Source organism: Pan paniscus, chromosome 18 (genome assembly GCF_029289425.2).
Source record: "Pan paniscus chromosome 18, NHGRI_mPanPan1-v2.0_pri, whole genome shotgun sequence".
Taxonomy (NCBI): domain Eukaryota; kingdom Metazoa; phylum Chordata; class Mammalia; order Primates; family Hominidae; genus Pan; species Pan paniscus.
Window position 1 is genome coordinate 37291434 of NC_073267.2, and position 20836 is coordinate 37312269.

At 42.3% G+C, this 20836-nt stretch overlaps 1 pseudogene; it reads left to right on the forward strand.

The window, feature by feature from the left end:
• The first annotated feature begins 5451 nt into the window (after positions 1 to 5451).
• LOC117978388 (disintegrin and metalloproteinase domain-containing protein 21-like) lies at positions 5452 to 13632 on the forward strand (annotated as a pseudogene).
• Positions 13633 to 20836: the final 7204 nt, after the last annotated feature.

The following is a 20836-nucleotide window of genomic DNA, read 5'->3' on the forward strand; positions in this document are numbered from 1 at the left end:
ACTGATTCAGTTGACCCTCTTTCTGCTAATCCATTTTCCTTCCCTGTAGACTTGATTCTCACAATTCCCTTTCTTCTTCTCTGCCCTGAAAACTGAGTATGTGTTATCTGTAGTCAAAATCCCAGGGCTCAGGTCTGCAGGACCTGGGTAGTCTGAGGGGACTTTCTCACTCACCCTTGCCTGGACTCTCCTGCTGTCTTCTGTCAACGGAGATGTTTGGAAAACAAAACGGACCTTAATCACAAAGGGAATAATCCTAGTTTTCTCCAATGGGATATTGATGTAGAGCTGATCTTATGCTTTTCACACTGTCACAGAGTTTGGACTGTCACCTGTGACTTTGAGGAGAGCTGATGATGGACACTCCATCGTGCTGTGAGCTCTGGATAGTAGTAATTGTAGGGTCTGGCTAGGCAGCCTAAGATCAATACTGCTGGCCTTCAGGAAAGACAGGCTGGAATTCCTGGGAAGACCTGCATCTGCCGTACAGCTTGGAGTCCCATCGTCTTCTGTTATGCTCTGATTGAATCAGCCCCACCTCGATTATTTAGAACAATCTTCGTGACTTAGGAAAAAATAATGGCAGGCTCTACTAATGCCTGTATTATGCCATGGGAGCAACACCTAGGTTAGTGTGTGATTTAGTAGATGAGACAGTGGTCTAGTCAAGGTGACAAATAAAATTGATTGTTGCCATTACGATATTTTATTTTGGCAATATTATGATATTTGGCAATATAATGATGTTCATATTATAAATATTTCACTACATTATTTGTGTCAGAGGCTTTGGAACCAGAACAACTTCATCTTGAATAAAGGCTAAGAAAAATAAGACTGAGACCTGCTGGGCTACATTACCAGTAAGCTAAGGCGTTCTTAGTCACAGGATGAGAAAGGAGGTCTGCACAACATCCAGGTCATAAAGACCTTGCTGATGAAGTTTACAGTAAAGATGCGGCCAAAGCCCGCCAAAACCAAGACAGTGACAAAAGTGACCTCTGTTTGTCCTCACTGCTAATTTTATGCTAATTATAATAATATGCTAAAAGACACTCCCCCCAGCGCCATGACAGTTTACAAATGCCATGGCAACATCAGGAAGTTTCCCTAGTTGGTCTAAAAAAGGGGAGAAATACTCAGCTTTGGTAACTTCTGGGGGATTCATGAATAATCCATCCCTTGTTTAACATATAATCAAGAAATAACCATGAAAATGGACAACCAGCAGCCCATATTGCTGCTGTGCCTGTGGAGTAGCCATTCTTTATTCTTTTACTTTCCTAATAAACTTGCTTTCATTTTACTCTGTGGATTCATCCCAAATTGGGACCCCTTTCCAGTAACATTTGTGTTATTATTCGTTTTCTAAGCAGAAAACTCCAAGACGGTATGAAGTTTCCCTGAATTTTTATAAGAAGTACATCCACCCCTTTGAGAGAAAGTGCACAGAGAGTAGAATGAGGCTGGGAAGCTGATCGTATATGATGGAAGCATGTCCCTAAGTGAAAGAGAGAGGGAGGGTGGATTGGGTGGAAGGTTCCTATATTTCTGTGCTGTGCAAGGAATCTGCAAAATATAATTGAGTTTTGTGCAAGTCAGTGCTACCTCTCAGAGGAAACCCATGACTCCCAGAAATGGCTCTGCTTATGAATCATTACAAATGTAATTGCCAATGCAGAAGGTGGTGTCTGGTGAGAGGTATTGGGTATGTGAAGTCATGAATGACTTTATGCAACACACTTGGTGACAATTGAGTTTGTGCTAACTTACTTCAAGTGAAATCTAGTTCTTTAAAATACTCTAGGACTTTCCTCATCTCTTCTCTTGTACCTGCTCTAATTATGTAATGTGTCTGCTGCCCCTTTGCCTTCTTCCATGATTGTAAGCTTTCTGAGGTCCTCACCAAGAGCAGATGCTGGCATCATGCTTCCTGCACAGCATGACCATTTGGAGTTTGATGGCCTGAAGGTGAGAAGAGACAAACCGGGTTATTAGAAGACATGTATCAAAACCAAACAAGGTGGCGAGGACAGCTTGAAAACAAATTCCAAGGCTGCTGACATGCCCAGATAACTGTGGCTGTAGTTATGCCTGCTAAGATTTGGGTGCATGGGGCTTGGCTTTTGTAGCTCCCATGGACTTATTTTCTCAAACAAAGAAAACTCTGGATTAGGGGCACCCTATTTATTCCAGTCACCTGGCATGATTTGCAGGATAATTGCTCAGAACTAAAATGTTGATGCAGATGTCTATATTCCCCCTCCCTTTGTTTCTTCTGAGCTGCAGCCAGAGATCATTGGTTGGTTCACAGGAATAAGCAGAGTTAGTCTAAAATGGAGGCAAATACTTAAAACAATTGAAGAGATTAGAATTTAAAGACAAGTGTATGATATGTTTTGAAACATAATTTTTCTCTCTCCAGTTCTGATTTTTGTCAGAATGTAATCATTATACGTCTGAATTGTTTGCAAAATAAACTTTGGTCTCATGGCCTGATCATTAGCATAAAGTTCAGAAAGAATAATTAATAATAATTCTGTAGGAAAAGCCTGCAAGCACTAGGAGCTTCACAGTCTAACAGTATGAGCACATGCATCCTCCAGCAACTTACTCAATATTTCCAAGTCAGCCTGCTCCTATCTTGAATACCATCCAGTAATATCTGCCTCAGGTACACTAATATATGGTTCTCTCTGCAGGCTCCTCTCTCCTGAGATTTCAGGGGTTTTTTTCCTCTATGATATCAACTCAGATATGTTGAATGTTTTTTCTTTATTTGCAGTTTTGTACGTTTGTTGTTAATGGGGTCAGGATAATATCTTTTTTTTTTTTTTTTTGAGACGGAGTCTCACTCTGTCACCCAGGCTGGAGTGCAGTGGCGCAATCTCGGCTCACTGCAAGCCCCGCCTCCTGGGTTCACGCCATTCTCCCGCCTCAGTCTCCTGAGTAGCTGGGACTACAGGCGACTGCCACCACGTCCGGTGAATTTTTTGTATTTTTAGTGGAGATGGGGTTTCACCATTCACAGGATGGTCTCGATCTCGAGGTCAGGATAGTATCACAGTTTACTCATTTTTTGCATTCCCTTGCCGAGTACCTGCTTTTCTCCATAAAATCCATTAACTGAGATAACAAATCACCTTTTGTTACTGGTGAACAATTAGTTTGGCATATATTTATGTACTGGAATATAATGCAGCTTGAAATCAAGGCATGCCTCACTCATAAAAAAGTGTGGATAAATTCTCAAGTTATTGTGCAGAGTGAAAGAAGCTAAGGAATTAAGAGTAAATTTTATATAATTCATATGTAGAAACTTTACAAGATGCCACTATTAAAAATTAACATGAATAACATTTAAATTTTTCTGAGAATATGGTTTTGTGAATAATGAGGATGTGAGTTAAATTTGAGAGGAATAAGAAAAGATTTAGGGATTAATTATTCAAGACAATTGAAGTGCTGAGTGAATTGTTGCAAACATAGGTCTACATTTTTCAAATCATTCACTATAAATTTGAATTAACTATTTATTTATTATACTTGAATAAATCAATAACAAATAAATGAATATTTTTGTTAAAATGGAGCAATAAAAAGACTGATATTGGCAGAAGAAACATGACTAACTTCTGAAAATACACACACATGAACCGTGGTTCCCTCTGCATATTTGGGTAAATTACAGAAAGTTGTCATAACAGATGGGGAATCCTGCAGACTTCACTAGGCATGGGCCACGCTGCCCTGGAGTTGTCTCAGGGGAGCTGCCTCCTCCAGTGTTTAGCGCACAGGCCCAGATAATAGGACTAAATTTGTTTAGACGTGTAAACTTAGATGCACTGCACAACTGCTGTATTCTCTATGTAAATTATATTCTGTAAAATATAACATTGAAAGCTGCATTAAATATATTGTGTAAATATGTAAAAATAAAATCAGATTATGAGAGCTAAATGTTAATCAAGGCACAATCACATAATATAAATTTATATTTTCCTGAATGATGGAATTACTACCAATCTCCCCCAGGACACTTCATCTGCACGGAACCCGGCCCTCTCTTCAGATGTCCCACCCCAGAGCTTGCTATATAGTGGGGGACATGGAAATAGGGGCCTCCCTCTGCTGATGAAAACCAGCCTAGCCCTGACCCTGCAGCTCTGGGAGAGGAGCCCCAGCACTGGGATTCCGAGGCTTTCCATTCGGTGATCAGCACTGAACACAGAGGACTCACCATGGAGTTTGAGCTCAGCTGGGTTTTCCTTGTTGCTATTTTACAAGGTGATTCATGGAGAACTAAAGAGATTGAGTGTGAGTGAACATGAGTGAGAGAAACACTGGATATGTGTGGGAGTTTCTGACCAGTGTCTCTGTGTTTGCAGGTGTCCACTGTGAGGTGCAGCTGGTAGAGTCTGGGAGAGGCTTGGCCCAGCCTGGGGGGTACCTAAAACTCTCCGGTGCAGCCTCTGGATTCACCGTCGGTAGCTGGTACATGAGCTGGATCCACCAGGCTCCAGGGAAGGGTCTGGAGTGGGTCTCATACATTAGTAGTAGTGGTTGTAGCACAAACTACACAGACTCTGTGAAGGGCAGATTCACCATCTCCAGAGACAACTCAAAGAACACACTCTACCTGCAAATGAACAGCCTGAGAGTGGAGGACACGGCCGTGTATTACTGTGCAAGAGACACAGTGAGGGGAGGTCATTGTGCGCCCAGACACAAATCTCCCTGCAGGAACACAGGGTGGAATCAGCTGCAGGGGGCGCTCAGGAGCCACTGATCGGAGTCAGCCCCGGAGGCAGGTGCAGATGGAGGCTGATTTCCTGTCAGGATGTAGGACTTTCTCTACGTCTTAGTTTCGCCAGGGAACCTCTCTAAGTTTAGAATTCTTTGCCTAACAATGTCTTCGCTAAGTATTTGAAAGAGATTATTTTAATATGAAGAGCTATTCTCACATGCACAAAATGCAGATTGATGCTTACAGGGATGAAAAGTCCATCAATGATAGACTGGATTAAGAAAATGTGGCACATATACACAATGGAATACTATGCAGTCATAAAAATTGATGAGTGCGTGTCCTTTGTAGGGAAATGGATGAAGCTGGAAACTATCATTCTCAGCAAACTATCACAAGGACAAAAAACCAAACACCACATGTTCTCACTCACAGGTGGGAATTGAACAGTGAGAACACATGGACACAGGAAGGGGAACATCACACACCAGGGCCTGTTGTGGGGTGTGGGGAGAGGGGAGGGATAGCGTTAGGAGATATACCTAATGTAAATGATGAGTTAATGGGTGCAGCACACCAACATGGCACATGTATACATATGTAACAAACCTGCACGTTGTGCACATGTACACTAGAACTTAAAGTATAATAAAAAAAAAAAAAAAAATATATATATATATATATATATATATATATATATATATATAAAGTCCTCAAACATGGTCACCACGATCAGAGCCCTGAGTAAGCTCAGGGTTTCCTGATGAGTCTTCTCCAATCAGACCCAGGACAGGGACCTCAGTGAGCCTCCATGACTGGAACAGTCTTTACGGATCCTGATCACAGACGATAGAGGCTGGGCCAGGGTCAGTGTCATGTAGAACCTCACAGGTTTCACGTCTGATCCTTCTTCTGACACTAAATATGCAAATCAGCATCAACACTGATCTGGTGCTTCTTTTGTTCCTAATCCATTTACTTCCTTTTTCAGTCGTTGTTCTCATTTTTCCGTTTGCTTTTCCTGCTTTCTGGAAAAGGAAGATGTTTCCCTGTGGTCAAAATTCCAGGCCTCAAGCCCTTTCCTGGCGCTCAGGTGGGTCTCAGGCTGTGGCTGCTGCAGTCACGCGGGAGAGGCTGGTGGGACTTTCTTCACTCCTCGTCACTCAGGACCCTCCAATGTGTTGCATGGAGACTTATCTGGAAATGCAAGTTGCCAGTGGGAACTGAAGGGGCCAAGCTTGTTTGGTTAATGTGGGATGTGGATGTGGAGCTAATCCTGTTCTCAGAAACCTTCACAGAGTAACTTTCTTCACTAGCGGTGTGAGGGAGAGGGTGTGAAAGTTGTCAGAATCAAAATAGAACAACTTGAGTTAGAAACTTTACAGGTGAAGCTCGAGAAGGTCATGAATAGAGGGTTCTCATGCACACATCCTTGATAACAAGAACTACCATAAAAATACTCTACACAGCCGGGCGTGGTGGCTCACACCTGTAATCCCAGCACTTTGGGAGGCCAAGGTGGGCAGATCACCTGAGGTCAGGAGTTGGAGACCAGTCTGGCCAAGACGGTGAAACCCCGTCTCTACTAAAAAATACAAAAAACAAAAAATAGCCTGGCATGGTGGTGTATGCCTGTAGTCCCAGCTACTTGGGAGGCTGAGGCAGGAGAGTCGCTTGAACCCCGGAGGCAGAGGTTGCAGTGAGCCAAGATTGTGCCACTGCACTCCAGCCTGAGTGACAGAGTGACACTCTCACACACATGCACGCACACACACACACACACACAAATTATCTGCACAACTACCTTGAACAAAGGCTAAGGCTACCACAACAATAAGAGAATTAATACTGTGGGGATATCTGCCCTGCCACTCCCTGTCCAACCTTAAACTTATTCTACCCTTGTTATTGATTCTTCTACCCCCGGATAGTTGTCTCAAAACAGCTCATGTAAGCCTCCTCATTTATCCTTTAAAACACTTGTCTTCCTCTATCCACCTAAATGTGCCCATGCATATTCCCATTACAATGCTCATTTTCAAATAAATATTATTTGATTTTGGAGAATCTCTTTCTCTCTGATATTCAGGTGTGACAAAGTGCAGAGGGACATGCCACTTTCCTGTGCGATGTAGGGGATGACAATTTTGGGGGATGGCTGGAAACCTCCAATATCCTCAGGGCTGGCCATCAGTAAGTGCAGGCTGGAAGTCTCAGAAAGAGCTGAAGCTGCTTAATCACCCTGGAGTTTTACCTTCTCCAGATCTGCTCTGTTGGATTCAGGGCTAAGCTGGTTATCCATGATAATCTACCTAACATAGAGTCAACTGGTTACAGTTTTAATAATGTCTATTAAAAAATTCACACCACCACCCGGATTAGTGTTTTGTCAAATCAATACAAATTATTGTCCAGCTAAGTACACCATATGACAGATCATTAGCCATGGAGAAAAACATTTAACCTGAGTTCTAGGTTCTTATACTGTTAAAGGTGTAAAACCAATTATTTTAAAATCAGGCTATTTTTATTTTTGCTATTGAGTTACAGAAGTTTTATTTATATATTGGATATAAACACTTTTTCAGATACATGGTATATTATCCAATTCTGTAAGTTGGAATTATTTCGTTGCTTTGCAGAATCTTTTGTAAAATCTGGTCCCACTTGTTCAATTCTGCATTTTTTGTACGTGCTTTGAATGTAAAATCCAGAAAAAGATTGCTAATTTTTTCAGGGGTGGGAGTTTTACAATTACACATATTAGATTTAAATATTTAATGCATTTAGAGTTAATTTTTGTGTTTATTCTATCCTAAAATTCTTAATTCTTTGCATGTGAAAATCCAGTTTTCATAACATGCTCTTTGGAAGACACTATAATTTAGACATTGTATATCACCGGTTCTCATGCTGAAAATCAGCTGGCCATCAATATGTGGGTTTATATCTAAGCTCTCTGTATGCATTTATGCCAATACCATTCTGATTTATTACTCTATGTTTATAATAAATTTTGAGGCCTGGAAGTGTAATACCTCAAGCTTTATTCTTGCCTTGTTTCAGATATTAGACCAAAATATTCTAACCTTTTACTATTGAGTATAACAATAGCTGTGACTTTTCTTAATGGCTTTTATTATGTACAAGTTGTTTTGCTGTCTTCCTACTTTGTTCAGAGTTTTTATAATGAAACCCTGAATTTTTTCAAATTTTTTTTTATGTCTGTTGAAATGCTATTGAGATATTTTTTCTTTAGTTTTTTAATGTGGTGTACCAAATTGATTGATTTGAGGAGACTGAATCATCTGTGCAACTCAGAATAAATTTGAGTTAATCATGGTGTATGGTTTTTAAAAAAACTTTAGAACTTAGTTTACTAAATTTGGAGTGGTTAATTTTTGTCTACCAATGATATTGATCTATAATTTTATTTTCTTGTGGTGCCTTTGTCTATTAATGGTAATATTACTGGTAATAGTGTAATGGTAGCCTCAGAAATAGTTTGGAAGGTTGACTTTTCACAAGTTTTTGAAAGAGAGAATGGTTAGCATTACTTCTTTAAATGTTAATGCTCATTTTATGATGTAACATATAACCTATCATGGAGAATGTTCAATGTGTGCTCGAGAAGAATGTGTATTACATGGCTCTTGGTTCGAAGGTTCTATAACTGTCTTTCAGGTGAATTTGTCCAATAGTGTTGTTCAAATTCAGAGGCTTAAGAATTTTCTTTCTGGATTTGCTAAACATTATTGTAAGTGAGGTATTAAGGTCTTCTCTTATGTTGATATTGTTTTCTATTTCTCTCTTTATATCTCTTAAAGTTTGCTTAATGCAGTTGTATTTGAATTTGTACACATGTGTGAAAAATAATAATTGCTAAGTGAGTTTCATGGTACAGTCACATTATAAGTAATCATATTTTCCCAAGTGCTACTGTTGCCAATGAACTCCTCCAGGTGTCTCACATCTGCTCTGGGCTCTGCCCTCTCCTCAGGCATCCCACATCACAGCTTGCTACAGAGGAGAAGGCAGGAAAACAGGGCCCTCTCTCTCCGAGTGAAAACAAGCGCAGACCTGACCCTGCAGCTCTGAGAGAAGACCCACAGCCCTGGGATTCCCAGGGGTTTCCATCTGGTAATCAGGACTGAACACAGAAGACTCAGTATGGGAGAAATACACGAAATATTTGTTCTCAGACATGAGACACCCACAGAGGGCCCCCTGTGTCCTTCCCTGAGAACTGATCAGCTCTTGCATCTGAAGAAATGACCAAAGACCAGGAGAGAACCATACAGAAGCATCGGAGGGACAGCACCTGGGGCTCTCATGGGGTCAGGAATAGTGTCTGTTCCCAATAGATGGACTAAGTAAAAAGTATCATAATTCACAAGGGTTTAACATAGCACAGAAGAAAAAGTTACCCTATACCAACTGTTGATCTTGTGAACCCAGGAAGTCTGAGACAGATCTCAGTTAATTTGGAAAGTTTTCTTTGCCAGGGTTGAGGACACACCTGTGACACAGCCTCAGGAAGTCCTGATGACATGTGCCCCAGGTGGTTGGGCACAGCTGGATTTGCACATTTCAGGGAGACATGAGACATCAATCAATATAAGTAAGAAGGACATTAGTTCCATCCAGAAAGGCTGAGACAACTCAAAACAAGTCCTCCCCACTCAGGGCTTCCAGGTCACAGGTAGGTGAGAGACAGATGGTTGCATTCTTTTCAGTTTCTGATAAGTGTTTGCAAAGGAGGCCATGAGAATATGCATCTATCTCTGTGACCAGAGGGACAACTTTTAATAGACTGGGAGGCAGATTTGCCCTGAGTGGTTCCCAGCTTGACGGGGCCCAAGATATTTTCCTTTCACAATATGGTAACTTCAAACAAAACTTCAAAGCCACAACAAAATGAAACAACAACAAAAAGGATAAGACATGGGTACTTATTAAGAGTAGAAAAATATTCAAACCCCAAGGAAAATATTGGCAGTATCTACCTCCACATGACGAAGGAGTAAGCAATGTGAGCCACAGAAAGGAGCACTATTAACCCACAGAGTGACCGAGAATAACATGGGTGATGCGAGGGCATTGAACACACATCATTGTACTTTGTAGATTCAGAAAGCAACAGAAAAGATTGACAGTGGTAAAAGAGACAGAGCCCTGCTTCCCTCTCCCTTTTCCCTTCCCGATGAGCCCTCACAGCCGTGACCCTCAGCCTCATCCTGCAGTGCAGCAGCTGCCATCCTGTCCAGGCCCACCCCCTGCCCCGCCCTGGGACTGTTACCTTATTCTCTCCCGGAGTCCAGGTGCCCCGGCGTGTGGTGTGGGAGCCTGGGGAGGCCCTTTGTTCTCTGTCAGGGTCTCCCTGGGAGGGACGCAGCCACCGCAGCTGGTTGGGGCCTGGCTTTGCCGAGGACAGTCCTTTCCTTTCCCATTGTCTTTGGATGACTATCCCTGGGCTGGGACATGAGGCAGGCAGAGGCGCGGGTCACCCTTAGGGCCCCCCTCTTGCTGCTGGGGCTCTGGGTGCTCCTGACTCCAGTCCGGTGTTCTCAAGGCCATCCCTCGTGGCACTACGCATCCTCCGAGGTGGTGATTCCCAGGAAGGAGACGCACCATGGCAAAGACCTTCAGTTTCTTGGCTGGCTGTCCTACAGCCTGCATTTTGGGGGTCAAAGACACATCATTCACATGCGGAGGAAACACCTTCTTTGGCCCAGACATCTGCTGGTGACAACTCAGGATGACCAAGGAGCCTTGCAGATGGATGACCCCTACATCCCTCCAGACTGCTACTATCTCAGCTACCTGGAGGAGGTTCCTCTGTCCATGGTCACCGTCGACATGTGCTGTGGGGGCCTCAGAGGCATCATGAAGCTGGACGACCTTGCCTATGAAATCAAACCCCTCCAGGATTCCCGCAGGCTTGAACATGTTGTTTCTCAGATAGTGGCCGAGCCCAACGCAACGGGGCCCACATTTAGAGATGGTGACAATGAGGAGACAGACCCCCTGTTCTCTGAAGCAAATGACAGCATGAATCCCAGGATATCTAATTTGCTGTATAGTTCTCATAGAGGCAATATAAAAGGCCACGTTCAATGTTCCAATTCATATTGTCGTGTAGATGACAATATTACAACTTGTTCCAAGGAGATGGTCCAGATGTTCAGTCTCATTGACAGCATTGTTCAAAATATTGATCTGCGGTACTATATTTATCTTTTGACCATATATAATAATTGTGACCCAGCCCCTGTGAATGACTATTGAGTTCAGAGTGCAATGTTTACCTATTTTAGAACAACCTTTTTTGATACTTTTCGTGTTCATTCACCCACACTACTTATTAAAGAGGCGCCACATGAATGTAACTATGAACCACAAAGGTATAGCTTCTGTACACATTTAGGCCTATTACACATTGGTACTCTAGGCAGACATTATTTATTAGTAGCCGTCGTAACAGCCCAGACACTGATGAGAAGTACTGGTGAGAAGTACTGGTGATGATAACTACTGCACATGTCAGAAAAGGGCCTTCTGCATTATGCAGCAATATCCTGGGATGACAGATGCGTTCAGTAACTGTTCTTATGGACATGCACAAAATTGTTTTGTACATTCAGCCCGGTGTGTTTTCGAAGCACTTGCTCCTGTGTATAATGAAACCATGACAATGGTTCGCTGTGGAAACCTCATAGCGGATGGGAGGGAGGAATGTGACTGTGGCTCCTTCAAGTAGTGTTATGCCAGTTATTGCTGCCGAAGTGACTGTCGCTTAACACCGGGGAGCATCTGTCATATAGGAGAGTGCTGTACAAACTGCAGCTACTCCCCACCAGGGACTCTCTGCAGACCTATCCAAAATATATGTGACCTTCCAGAGTACTGTCACGGGACCACCGTGACATGCCCCGCAAACTTTTATACGCAAGATGGAACCCCGTGCACTGAAGAAGGCTACTGCTATCATGGGAACTGCACTGACCGCAATGTGCGCTGCAAGGTGTTCTTTGGTGTCAGTGCTGAGGAGGCTCCTGAGGTCTGCTATGACATAAATCTTGAAAGTTACCGATTTGGACATTGTACTCGACAACAAACAGCTCTCAACAACCAGGCTTTTGCAGGAATAGATAAGTTTTGTGGAAGACTGCAGTGTACCAATGTGACCCATCTTCCCCGGCTGCAGGAACATGTTTCATTCCATCACTCAGTGAGAGGAGGATTTCAGTGTTTTGGACTGGATGAACACCGTGCAACAGACACAACTGATGTTGGGTATGTGATAGATGGCACTCCTTGTGTTCATGGAAACTTCTGTAATAACACCAGGTGCAATGCGACTATCACTTCACTGGGCTACGACTGTCGCCCTGAGAAGTGCAGTCATAGAGGGGTGTGCAACAACAGAAGGAACTGCCATTGCCATATAGGCTGGGATCCTCCACTGTGCCTAAGAAGAGGTGCTGGTGGGAGTGTCAACAGCGGGCCACCTCCAAAAAGAACACGTTCGGTCAAACAAAGCCAACAATCAGTGATGTATCTGAGAGTGGTCTTTGGTCGTATTTACACCTTCATAATTGCACTGCTCTTTGGGATGGCCACAAATGTGTGAACTATCAGGACCACCACTGTTAAGGAATGGACAGTTACTAACCCTGAATAAGACTAATTCAGCCTCCTGATCCCTGTAAAGATACAGAGACTATAACAGCAAAATCTATGGAACAGCATCAAGGGAAGAGATGGCAAAGCTCAAGTCCACATTTCTTGAAGTCCACAGGAGGCACAGGGTCCTGTCTCACATCATGGGGGAAACGGGAGGCACTGGCTTCGCTTCTGTCCAGGTTCTTGTAGGTCACTGATGCTCGCTCTGAAATAAATCTTCAAAAACACATTTTGGTGCCTTCCACATTTTCTTAGACTCCGCTGGGATCCCAAACTTGGCCAGAACCTCTGGCCTGGAGAGACCTGAGTGAGCATCTGGCTCTTGACCTGAGGTTGCTGGTCCCGGAATTAACGGAAGTTGCCACCAGCTCCTTACAGGGCACATTCATGACATTTCTCCAGAAGAGAACTCCAGAGCAATGAGCTTCCTCATTCCCCAGGTAGTCTGTCCTTCTCTAAACCCGAAGTCAGTTTAGGGTGATCCAGGGCTACTCCCTGTTCCCTGTCTGTTCCTCACGGGGGTGCTGTGGGCTTTGCAGTGAGAGGAACTTGGGTTCAAATACCCCACCAAGCAAATCCCCCTACCTGGGGCCAAGCTTCCCATATGTGGGAAAATGAATCCCTGAGGTTGATTGCTGCAAATTCAACTAGAAAAATAGGTAGATGTGCGGGGCAAGCTCTCTGGCATTTAGTGTGAGCTCCGTGAGTGGCAGCTGCCCCCTTCCTTCCTGCCCCCACAATTCCTTGAACTGAAATGGGAAGGAAAGCTGAGTAAGTCGTGATGAGGAAGAGAAACCAGGCTTGTAGCAGCACAGGCTGGTCCAGGTGTAAAACAGGGCTAGGTGTGTCGCTGAGTTATTGTAAAGGAAAATGGAAGTTAAATGTATAAATAACCGAATGAGATAACATTTTATTTTAAATTAAAATTCACAATAATATTGACTTTTAAAATGCAGTGTAGATATGTCACAGAGAATTTCAAAGGCAAAGCCCACCCAACGGAAGAAATCACCCTTCCCATACCATCCACAGAAAACCGCTGATATTCTAGGGTAGTACTGAGATCTAGCATTTTTCTGAATACATCTGTGGTTCTAGATGTTCTGCTTCCATAGATATTGTTTAGAATTCCCACCGCTTTCTCCAAACACAGCTTGATATCCTTTCTCTGAACCTGCTTAGAAATTTCCTCCATTCAGCTGTCATAAAGATGTGAGCAATCCATTCCTGTGCCTCTCTCAGTGTATTCTATTATTTTGTGGGTGAACGCTAATGGACAGTGAGTGTGAGGTCAGTGAATACAATGCCCTCCACCTGTGTGTCCTTCGGGTGTGAGGGGTTTTGCTGATAGAGCAGCAGGCCCCGTCCCACCCTTTATGCATCTCTGCCCGCCACCTCATGCTCCAGCTGACCTCTCCCCTGTGGCCTGGGGGCTTCCCTGGGGGAATGACCTCCCCTCTCTCCAGGGCCCACCCACTCAGTGCCCATGCAAGACCACCGTGCTTGGCACAGCCCCACCTTGTGTCAGGGCCTGTGTCTCCTGCCCCACCCCCTAAACAGATGGGACCCGCTGGGACACTGCTCAGGGCAGGGGGCGGAGGTATGTGCAGAAGGAAGGCAAATGTGCACTCTGTTGGAGAAATATTATAGGTAGTTTGAGCAAAAAATCTAATGCCATGTGAACTTTTAGAATGATACATATTTTAACAAAGATTGCGACCAATAGAGTTCATATTGAAGTCAGGTAAACACTATTTAGAGCAACAACAATATCAAAAACACAAGCCAACAGTTCACCAAGAGAAACCACCATTAACCCCATGGAAATGGTCTTTCAAGAACATCAGCACTTAAATCCTCCAAATCTGCCTGCCTCAGCACCTGTTGTCTTGAACTGTCCTTCTGTGTGTTCTAATCACTCCTAAACACGGGGCCTGCACTGTGGGAGATCCAAGCTGTGCCAGGTGGAGGGAGCAGGACAACTGTTACCAGGTTGTTTGTGTGGATGCCGAGGCCACTCGAGCAGGTGTAAACTCCCACCTGTGGGTCAGAGAAGAGAGCACAGGAGACATGTCCTGGGCATAGGGTGAGGGAGAGCTGTGGGGGCTCTGGGTTCTGAGGAGGGTTCTGGCCTGGCAGGGACAAGACCAACCAGCACGTGAGGCCAGGCGGGAGTCTGGACCTCTGAGGCTGCAAGGGTCATGGGCTGCTTGGCCCAAGGGGCTGTCCTGGTTCTCTAAGGAGTAATTTCAAACATTCCTTCTTCCTCCCATCCCTCTCCTTCTCTCTTTCTGGGGTGGGTCCACTCCCAGAGCCTGCAACTCCCAAATCCTCTTTGACGGGTCCTCGGCTTCACTCTGCATCCATCCTGAGCATCGATCTTCCAATTCCATCCTCTTCTCCTCTGCTGTGTCTAAGCTGCTGTGAAGCCACCTGCTGTAATTTACTGTTTTATATTTAATATTGTAGCATACATCTGTTCTGTTTCCTTCATCATAAATGCTTCATTTCATGCTCAGCATCTGAGAAAACAAGGCCTTGTCAGCTGTCACCTCCTGCCATTCTCTGTTTCCTTCCTCCTATCCCCATGTTTGCTCATCATGTCCAGTCTCCTGCCATCCTGAACGCTTCTGATGGAAGGTCCGAGATGTCTCATGAGCATTGTGAAAATTCTTTGTAATGTGACATTGTTCCAGGCAGGAATTCTCCCTCACCCACCCCTGGAAGTCAAGTAGAGGCAGATTGCCATGCTCAATCAAAGACTGAGCTAACTTAACAGTGGCTTTGGTTTTAAGGTTTGTCCAATCCCCAGGGCACAGGATTTCAGGAAGTTCAGGTGACAGTCTGGGTGTTACCCTTCAGGAGGTTGTAAAGTCCATTTCACCTAGTCTACACCACAGACTATGGAAACTATACATATATATAGTGCTGTCCCTCTAGAGAACCCTAATATGTATATATAATATATATAACATGCCCTGTCATTAAGATCAATGGGAAACTACAACAGTATATATATATATATATAAATATATATATATAATATAATATATATAATATAGATAATATATACTATATATTATCTATATACTATAATATATAATATATATTTTATTATTATATATTATATTATATATTATATAATACATATATAATATTATATATGTATATATTATATAATACATATATAATATTATATATGTATATATGTATATAATACATATATAATATTATATATGTATATATGTATATAATACATATATAATATTATATATGTATATATGTATATAATACATATATAATATTATATATGTATATATGTATATAATACATATATAATATTATAATATAATGTATATAATACATATATATTATATTATATATAGTATATATACTATATATAGATAATATATATAGCATATATATTATCTATATTATATATTATGTATATATTGGAGTTTATTGAGGAGTATTAAACTCACACAATCACAAGGTCCCACAGTAGGCCACCTGCAAGCTGAGGAGCAAGGAATCCAGTCGGAGTCCCAAAGCTGAAGAACTTAAAGTCCGATGTTCAAGGGCAGAAAGCATCCAGCACAGGAGAAAGATGTAGGCTGGGAGGCTAAGCCAGTCTAGTCTTTTCCCGTTTTCTGCCTGCTTTATATCCTGGCCACACTGGCAGCTGATTAGATGGTGCCCACCTAGATTAAGGGCGGGTCTGCCTTTCCCAGCTCACTGGCTCAAATGTTAATCTCCTTTGGCAACACCCTCACAGACACACCCAGGATCAATACTTTGCATGCTTCAATCCAATCAAGTTGACATTCAGTATTAACCATCACAAGTCCACCCCTTGTCAACTTGAACCCATATGAATCTCCTGAGATCATACATAATCTTCAAATAAAGACAATAATAAGGTCATAATTACACCTAATGTAATACAACTATCTTTTGTACAACAAGAAATGCACCAATCCCCAACCCAAATGCTATTAGGTAAAGTTAAGAACACTTAAATGCTGATATGAAGTCAATAAATTTTATATCACATGATAAAGGAAAAAGAAATAAAATGAAGGAATTTTCTTAGTACAAGCATATACCTGGACAAACATATTTTTAACAAAAGAATAAGGAAATACTGATGACAATTACAGTCCTCATTTCTGCAACTGATCACGTGGTTGTAGCTGGTATTGATGACTACCTTCTTCTACTACCCATTCTGTGTTCCCTTTGCCTTCAGCAAGCATCACAGCAGGTCATGCTTTTTTTCCTAGTGGAGTGACACAAACCTTCATTCCTGAAGGGTCTGGGTCATTTGTAGTCCTGCCTGGATTGGGCTGTTGTAGTTTCCCATTGATCTTAATGACAGGGCATGGTAATGTTAAGAGACACCCCAATGGATCTCCTGTATTCCATACATACTCTTCCTTACCTCCATTGTGGAGAAATAGACTGATTGCTTCTTGATAGTCCAGGTCAGCCACCCAGCTAACACTGTAACTCCCTTCTTAGCCTGTGGACTTAAAGGTAGGAGGAGCCCAAAGTGTCCAGGTGGCAATCTTAACTTCCAGTGTAATGGAATTGTTGTTGTGTCTCCTGATGGCAGCATTATTCCCACTGGAACTAAGACCTCTAGGCCAACAGAATGTAATGTCATGGGAACAAGAAGCAAAAATTGTGCTAGTGAATCACCAGGGGTGATGGTAAGTGGTGCCACTTCCACTTCCACCCCTTGATTCCGAGATCCATGAATTATGGCTATGGGAGAAACAGTACCATATATTGGATGCTGGTTCAGAGCATACACGGCCTTCTGGAGAGCTTTGCCCCAGCCCTGCAAAGTATTGCAGCCTAGTTGGCATTGTAACTGTGACTGTGAAAGGCCATTCAATTTTTCTGTCAATCCAGCTGCTTCAGGTTGATGGGGAACATGGTAAGACAAGTGTATCCCATGAGCATGAGCCCACTGGCACACGTCTTTAGCCGTAAAAGGAGTGCCTTGGTCAGAGGCAATGCTATGTGGAATACTGTGACAGTGGATAAGGCATTCCATGAGTCCACAGATGGCAGTCTTGGCAGAAGCATTACATGCAGGATAGGTAAACCCATATGTGGAGTAAGTGTCTGTTTCAGTGAGGACAAACCTCTGCCTTTTCCAGGATGGAAGAGGTCCAATATAATCCAAGAGACACAGAGCCAAACCAGATCATGCCACCCCAGCCCCTCCCAAATCTTATGTCCTCTTTGCATTTCAAAACCAATCATGCCTTCCCAATAGTACCCCAACATCTTAACTCATGTCAGCATTAACTCAAATGCCCAAGTCCAAAGTCACATTGGAGACAAGGCAGGTCGCTTCCATCTAGGAACCTGTAAAATGAAAAACAAGTCAGTTACTTCCAAGAAACAATGGGGGTACAGGCATTAGATAAATGCTCCCATTTCAGATGGGAGAAATGTGTGAGAAACATGTTCTGAGGGGGGCATATTCCTCAGTGCAAGAACCTCTGTCCACAAACGTTCATCAATAGAGCAAGGCATGCATGTCCAGAAGCAGGATTAGGGCATGGAACATCAGTATCACACTCTTGTATGGCTGATATGTCATTTAGCTTCCCTTTCTCATCATGGATCAAACTTTGAGCTATGAAATGCTCTATCTCATGAATATGCAAATAACCTGAGATCCACTGAGGTAAATATGGGTATGTCTGTGCTCTGAAAGCATCACCCAACAACCGTATCCCTCCTCTAGAGAATCCTCTGAGAGCACGGCTCCTCACCATGGACTGGACCTGGAGGATCGTCTTCTTGGTGGCAGCAGCCACAGGTAAGGGGCTCCCAGGTCCCAGTGATGAGAAGGGGATTAAGTCCAGTCAAAGGGGCTTTCATCCACTTCTGTGTCCTCCCCACAGGTGCTCACTCCCAGGTGCGGCTAGTGCAGTCTGGGGCTGAGGTGAAGAAGCCTGGTCCTCAGTGAAGGTCTCCTACAAGGCTTTACAAGCTCTGCTATGCAGTGAGTGCAACAAGCCCATGGACAAGGCCTTGAGTGGATTAGATGGATCATCGCGGGCAATGGTAACACAGGCTATGCACAGAACATCCAGGCCAGAGTCAACATGACCACATACATGCCTACGAGCACAGCCTACATGGAGCTGAGCAGCCTGAGATCTGAGGACATGGCCGTGTATTGCTGTGTGAGAGACACAGTGTGAAAACCCACATCCTGAGAGTGTCAAAAACCCCAGGAAGGAGGCAGCTGTGCTGGCATGGAGGAGATGACAAAGATTATTAGATTGAAGACTTTCTTAGAAAATGATATTAAGTCATTAACGAGAAGGAACAATATAAATGTGTATTTGAGAAATTTTAGTTATTTGGAAGATTTTTCATACCTTTAGTCTGTAAGCAAATTTCAGGGATTGGAGAATGAATCAAATGAATAAAGCTGATATAGAATTTCCTCTGAAGGTATCTTTGTAAACATCAATTTCTGAGTCAGTGTTGTAAATATTTTGGAACACAGACACAAGTTCACATTTTAACTCCACCTTTTTATCTATTAAAAAACACCAAAAATAGGCTGGGCGCGGTGGCTCATGCTTGTAATCCCAGGACTTTGGGAGGTTGAGGCGGGCAGATCGCAAAGTCAGGAGATCAAGACCACCCTGGCTAACATGGTGAAACCCCGTCTCCAGTAAAAAATACAAAAAATTAGCCGGGCGTGGTGGTGGGCGCCTGTAGTCCCAGCTACTTGGAAGGCCGAGGCAGAAGAATGGCATGAACCCAGGAGGCGGAGCTTGCAGTGAGCCGAGATCACGCCACTGCACTCCAACCTGGGCAACAGAGCCAGACTCGGTCTCAAAAAAAAAAAAAAAGAACCAAAAATATCTCATTTCGTGAATGTAGCGTTTTGAATTCCCACTATCAATGCATTATAGTTCTTGGTTTTCCACATTCATATTGCTATTTATCATTATGAGAATTGTGTGTTTTAACCATTCTAATAGGTGAGTAATGGCATCTAATTTCTGTTTAAATGCACATGCTCCTAATAAAAAATTCATACTTAACAATTTTCATATAATTTTTGGTGAGATCCCTCTCTTGATATTTGGTTCATTTTTAACTGCATTGCTTTCTTTTGATTAGTTGTAAGTATACTTGCATATTTATTATAAAAATCTTTTAACAAATTAAAATAACTTAACAAATATGTGATTTGGAAGTATTTTCTCCAAGTCTCTAGTTGCCTTTGTCTCCCTTATCAGTGTGTATTGTGGAAAAATGTGTGTGTGTGTATGTATGTGTGTGTTTAAAAATTTAGGTAAAAAATGTATAATTTTATTCCTTAAAGATCATGTCTTTGACATTATATCTGAAATATCATTATAAAATACACTAATAGTGATTTTTTTGCATGTCTCTAATCTCAGCCCACAATCAACTCATGAGTGTTTAAACTTCACCTACTTGATTGGAGGACTATCCACCTGAGATATTTGGAGTACTTCTGTAAGGAGATGTGTTCTTCTTCCCATTATTTCTTTATTTAATCATCTATTAATATCCATATTGGTTTATGGATGTCTATTTCATACTCTGAAGAAGATCCATGCTACATTATTCATTTTATTGTTCAAATCACCACAACTTTATTAGGTGCTGGGAGCTCATTTAGTTTGGATGCTGCATCCTTACAGCACACCTCATTCTTTTGTTTTTGAACACTTCCCTGTTTCCTGATGTTACAATAAATTCTAAGCTCGTTTTCCATATTACCTTTTTCATATATATATATATATAATCACTGATATTGTTAAATATTGCTTGTTTCTGATGTTAAAGAATGGTATTAAATAAAAAATTGTGATACTGGCTCTGTGTGTTGTTAATGTGGTATAAGTACTTCTAGGACATCTCCACCAACTGGCCTAGTAAATGTGCATGTTTATATGAACCCATGTTTATGGACTCATTGAAACTATTTATATATCTAATCTTCTGTAACTTTATTAACTTGAAAATGAGAATACACTGGTGTCTCCAGCCAACAATGTTACTACATGGACCTTTCTACCCTTCCTTCCTTGAGTGTCCATAATACCCACTGCAAAGTGAGGAACCCCATACCACCGTATGCCATTTTATTATTTAGCTGCACAATTTCAGGAAACATGCATAGCAATATCAGAGATGTAAAGTGGTACCCTTGTTTGAAACATGCTTATCTACTAGAATAGAGTGCTTATGTGCAATTTCTTTACACTTTAAACTTACATAATTGTAGGGAGACCCCCTGAAACTATTGCTACGGAATAAAAGATGAAATGCTCCTGATTATTGTAAATACAAAATTGCATGCAGGATTGTGTAAAGACAATGCCAGGT